The 6,000-nt window shown below is 45.9% G+C and overlaps 1 protein-coding gene across 2 annotated transcripts in view; it reads right to left on the bottom strand.

The window, feature by feature from the left end:
• Nek7 (NIMA (never in mitosis gene a)-related expressed kinase 7) overlaps positions 1-5,430 on the bottom strand; it is a 135,921-nt gene extending 130,491 nt beyond the window's left edge. For both annotated transcript variants that reach the window (NM_001311148.1, NM_021605.4), the window contains exon 1: positions 5,225-5,430. The gene's annotated coding sequence lies outside the window, so the exon portion shown is untranslated. The remainder of the gene's footprint in view (positions 1-5,224) is intronic.
• Positions 5,431-6,000: the final 570 nt, after the last annotated feature.

A 6,000-nucleotide genomic window follows, 5' to 3' on the forward strand; every position in this document is an offset into this window, starting at 1 on the left:
ATGTCCATCCTTCAAAACTGGAATAGAATAGAATCAGTCAAAGTTGTTTTATGATGCCAGCTAGCAGTATGTCACAGCAGTTATAAGAAACTCACATAGGTTTAGTGTCCCAGGGCTCAGTGATTCCAGTTCGGTAATGGGAATGGCTAGAGTATGGACCTGGGGCACCTAGGGTAGCAACTTCCTCCTTGATGCAGCTTTACTTTAAAAAAAAAAATCATTAAAATGCTATCTCAAATGTGCAAAGCATTAAATTATAAATAAGAGAAATCACAGGGCAAAGGAAAAGGAGAATTGAAGCAGAGGAAGATGCAGCTGCCTAACTGTGAGGCACCCTCATCAGACAAGGCCAGGCCGCGTGATCAGAAGAGTCTCTTAGCTATTTCCATCCCCTGAAAGTTCCATGAATAGAGAAACAGAGGAAATGAAACCACCACTCGCTGAACCGACTCTTCTGCACTTACAAAGATGTTCTCATTTACAAGTCAAAGCAAGCTTATGAGAGCTGGAAAAAACTATAGTCTGTACTAACTAAGACTACTCAACACAGGTGATTAAAGAGGAGGAGGAGGAAGAGAAGGAGACAAACCTAGGGTATTGGGCCTGAGCTTCTCTGAATCAAGGTAAACAAGGCAAAAGAGAATACACACGCAGGAAGGTCAGCTAAAGATGTTCCCTGGAGCTGAAGGCCACTGGCCACAAGCTCTAAAATGCCCCAGTTTCCACCTGGCCTCCCTGAGGACTTACAGAGTCAAAATTCCTACATCCAAGGTCCACTCCCAGCCAGGACGAACAAGTTCTGCTGTGTGATTTGCAAGGTGTTTCATTTTCCATTGCATTCCACTGCTTCTGAAGACTTGCACCCCAGCCAGCCCAAAACTCATTCTCAGACTACCTAGGAGGCCCCACTCCTCCTGATGGCCACATGCTGCTTGACAACAGGTCCCTTCCAGTAATTTATTGTTTTCCTTTTTCATTAGAGAGACTAAGTCCACTTTTCTTTCCCTCCCTGTTTTGTTCCTGGGGGCCGGAGGTGCTGCTCTGTTGTGGATGTGCTTGCTGTTTGAGATCTGACACAGCCCAAGCTGCACTGGCACTCCCAATACCCTACCTCAGCTCCTCAGCTCGCTCTGTCTAGGATTACAGACCTGCACTTGGATTCTCCTTTCTTTGTTTTTCTTTTAAAAAAGTTCATTTAAAAAAAAAAAAAAAAAAAAAGCAGCTTACTAAATCACACATACCCCAAATTGCCTCTAATGATAACAGTCATACCAAGAGTCTTACCAACAGTGAGCTAAGATGAACACTAATGAATGAAGCATGTCAGAATTCACTCGTGTGGTGACTATCACTAATTTAAAAGCAGATAAATGGCTGGCATCGGCTCCTACCTGAATTTCCAAAGGAGAAAGCAAGACACAGCATCCACTCACACTAAGTCCATGTCACAGGATGGGTCTAGGGTCCCCAGAGGCGAAGGCTGTCTAAATCTCTGCAGAGACAACTCCCATCCCCTCTCTAGGCTATTCTGAGGCTGTGCCCCCTGCATGTCTGTCTCTTCTTGCAGATTCTTTTCTCTAGTAAATCTTTTCTACATCTGTTCTAGTCTAGTAAGCATTTTTATGCCCTTATCCTTCACAGCAAGAGAGCAACGTGGCTCACACAGTGGCTCACATCGTTATGAACACCGATAAGAAAAATCAGGGAATGTACAGTGGACATCATACACAAAATTCCAAGCATCAAACCTTTCCCAGTGCACTGTTGTTGGAAACTCAATGGCTTAGAATTCATGTGTCGGCCTTTGCTGTTATCTTCCACATAAATACCGTTTTCTTGGAGCAGAGCTACAAGCACATATATGGGTACTGTTTGTGGCTATAAAAGCAGGAGCTCCAGGAGACAACACAGCCCACAAAGCCAAAAATACTTACTATGAGACTGTCTAGAGTTTGTGAACCTATCTGTACATAAGCAGCCTGGAGTTTAAAAGTAGCTCCTCCACACAAGAGCTGTGGCAACATACAACAAAGACTACTTCCACTAAGTCATATAAAACAGACAGCTGTACATGTTTATAAGCCAGTAAGTTTTCCTCATTTGTACACTGTGCCACTGATTCCATTAAAACTCATCCTATTAGGTCAGCAGACACACAGGATGACGGAGTGATTTTATTTTAATAAAGGCTCAAAAAAATCATTTATCCTGACCAAAAGAGCAAAGGATGTTCCTTAGCATCTTAGATTCTGTCCCCATTCCCACCCCTCACCATGAAGCCATAAACGATAAAGCTGCTTTCTTTAAAAGGAAAAGAAATATTCTGAGAGATATATAACACCACAGAGATAATCAAACTTTCAGCTGGAAAATGACAAATCAGTAGTTTAGAAGTTTTGCAGCTATATCAGTTTAGAAATTCTAAGCCAAGGACAGTAACTTATGTCTATAATCTCAGCCCTTGGGAAGTTGAGTATACCATGAGTTCAAAGCCAACCTGAACTGGATACAAAGTAAGTTCCAGGCCAGCATAGACTGCAAAGTAAAACCCTATGTCAAGAAAAAGAAAATGTTTTAACTGTAAATTGTAAATTGTAAAATTATGTACCACAAATGCATATACTTGGGTACAATTATATAACCAATGTTATATCAGCTATAATCTCCACAAATAAATTGTAGGAGGAAGAATTAAAATGGAACAACTTCAAAAGTATAAAGAGGTGGTTCTTTGAAAAACGTTGCAGTATTTGTAGAATTACAAATAAAGCAATTCGGAGTAAATAATAAACCACCATGTCATACAGTTCTAAACTATAAATTCCACACACCTTCTGAACTAAAGTAAGTTTGCTACTGCACTGTGGTTTAGCTTGTAAAGTAAAAGGTCTGCCCACACACTAATCAAATATTTGAAAAGAAAAGGTGAAAATGAGAACAGCTACCCTAAAAATTCTTATAATAATAAAATTGACTTTAAAAAAATTTCACTGGAATTTTACTTTATTTTAGTTTTAGCAAATGCTCAATACTTAATGTTTGTAGTCAGCCAGGGCTGAGAGCCACCAACTGCAGTCACCAGAAGCCTGGGACTGAGAGGGGAGTCCTGGCAGTACTTGTCTTTCCGGAGTGTAATTGCTCTGCACTTCAGCGTGTTGGAAACGGGAATGCTGGATTTTAATTTAGTAAGGAAAGACATGTCCGCAGCCTCTGCTCCCCTCCTCCACGAGTTCGGCCACCGGAACAGATGATTTCTTCTGTTTTACTAGGCTGGAGAGAAACTAAGTGTCCAGCGAAGAAAGTGTTTGTGGGAAAGGAATGGCGGGAGACAGGTATTATCCAGATAAACTTCAAATTACAAAATAGGTCTGTTTGTCTGAAAATGCAGTCTTGTCAATTTAAGCTAATGATTGTCTTAACCGTATTAAAATTGCCAAGCTGCCATAAATGTGTCTAATGAGATTTCTTCTGGTAGTTCTTGGTTTTCAGTTTCAGGCGATCTCGGGCAAAAGCCCCAGTCAGTCACGGACTATATTTAATTTGCTGACCAGGTTCGTTTCTTATCTCCTATGGTTTCGGTGGAAGCGGTGACTTCAACCTGAGCCCGAATCTTGAAAGTCAGCACAGGGCTCAAAGAAAACCAGAGCTCCCTCCCTCTATTTTTTAATGCAGTAATTTCACAAGACTGAGCCTCTCAACCCTTCTTTCCACCGGCCCACATCCTCAGACAAACTTGGCCTCCCTCGCCTAGCTCAGGGCAGCGGTAGGAAGTACCCGCCCTCCTGAGCTGGGGCCGGGTGTCCTCGCCGTTCACTGGCTGCAATGGCTGTCAGTGCCCTCAAGGGCGGGGACTCCCACCTTACTGTGGAATCTGAGGACTGCATGGTCACTGGGTCCAGATTCCCCTCCACTCCGCCCCAGAGTCTGTCCCTTCTGCACTTTCTCCAAAGGCCCTCCTCTCATCATCCATTTTTCTGACCCTCTAAGAAGTAAAGTTTCCCTCCACACGCCCCTACCCCTCGCCAGCCGAAGCAGAAGATGCAACGGTTTGGGATGTAAAGCAAATTATGGTCCGGGTCTCTCGGAGTGGTGGCAGATAGCTGTGAAGATGAAATAACTGCTTAGGTTGCATGTTAGTTCAATAAAGTGCACTGGCCATCACGAAATACTGCAGCCATGAATACTAGTGAGAAATGCTACAAAGCACTGCAGGCTTTATCTTTTATTCATCATTTTCAGAGTTTGTCCGGTTGTCCCAAACTATAAATTTTTGAGTATGAGTACTAAACCTTTCTTGGATCACATCAACATCCCATCGTCTAGAAGAGAACAGATTTATAATAAGCTTATTCGGAACATTATTCTGTAAAGCAACTCTATCAAAGCACACCGTCATGAACGTCAGTTCCTCCCGGGAACTGCAGATTCCTTGGAGGAGAAACTAAAGAGTGGTCCTAATAATGCTCTATAAACTGCGGGCATTGAATCCAATTACAACCTTTAAAGTTAGTAATCTCAAAAAGAAAAAAAAGTCCTTTACATCTCTAGATTGTTTTTGCTATATTCAGTTCCATCACCAGAATTGTAAAGGGCACAAAACATATCTTACTTTAAAGTAAATATATTCTTAGTGTTTAGCGCGGGCAAAGACTTAGGCTATTCGAGTATAGTATGTGAGTCAATAAATGTATCTCTTGTGGGTCTTCCAAGGCCTCTAGCACCAGGCGGAGGCTATCGACATTGCTTAGCAGCATCTTCCACGGCCTAACTTCACCTTCGCCCCACTGGGACTCAGCTCATACTTTGCTGCATCCCAGCCCTGGATCGGTTTCAATCGGACCTCGACCTGACTACCCCACCACTCACGCTCGACTGACTCCCCGGTCCGTGAACTTCACTTTTCTAAACTGGGCTGCAGCCGAATCGGTTGAGCCAATCCTCGAGCTGTAAATAGCCAAGGTGACCAATGAGCTCAGCCCGGAGGCGGGTCTTCGCTGGAGTTCCTCCTGTCGGAGCCCGGAGACCTGTTGCCGCCACCACCACCGTCGTGGAGCTTCCTGGGGTCGAAGCGCCCGGACTCTGAGCTCCTGCAGCCAGCGGCCTGCACCACGCTCCGCCAGTTGCAGGCGTCCCGGGCGGTCCTCGGAGGCACGAGAGCCCGAGGCCCCACGCGGCCCGCCCGCTCCCCGCACCGGCCCCACCCGGCCGGGCCGTACATACTCACCGGGGCGCCGGGGCAGCTCGGTCTACGCGGGCTGCAGGGCTGCGGGATCCGGGGCCGATCGCCTCTCCCCGCGCCACTGCAGGCGCCGGCTCCCACCCTGCTCGGCCCGCGCTTCCCACTGCGAGGTTAGCGGCGGCCCATCCTCCCGGCTCCGCTCCTCCTCCGGCGGCCGCGGCTGTCAGGAGGGTAAACATCCCGGCATCCCCGAGGAGAGGGCGGGCCGCCGCAGGCCCCTCCCCGCGCCCGCACCCTGCTCCGGAGCCCACGCTACCACTTTCCCGAGAACTGGGGTGTGCCTCGCTTACGGCGGTCGACCCCTGCCTCCAGATCGGAGTTTTTTGATCCCACTTACCAAGTAGTTTAAGCTGCCTCTACATGGTGTCAGTGCAGGCAAACGAGAGTTTTCCCGGAGTCTGGCTAAGCAAATCTAGACTTTAGCGTCCCAGTTTTAAGAAAGCTTTTCAGGACCCTTCCGAAAGTTGAACTAGTTGGTAGGTATGCAGAATCTTTGGGATACAGGCACACTCACAAAGTGGCATTACAAAAATATTACATTAGATAAATTCGTTTACACGTCACATATTTGCAATATGGGTCTCTCCCTAGTACATGGAGCTTTTCAAAAGCAAAGCTTTGATTCCTACTGTTCCACTAACCAGATTTGAACGAATGGAGCGAACAGCTAGGAGGCAGTGTAGAGTCTGTCATACCTAGATGCTAATCATTCAGTGGCCAGTCGCTTAACTTATCGTGGTCTTTCTTGGAAGTCAGCCTTA

The sequence above is a fragment of the Mus musculus genome, chromosome 1 (genome assembly GCF_000001635.26).
Source record: "Mus musculus strain C57BL/6J chromosome 1, GRCm38.p6 C57BL/6J".
NCBI lineage: Eukaryota > Metazoa > Chordata > Mammalia > Rodentia > Muridae > Mus > Mus musculus.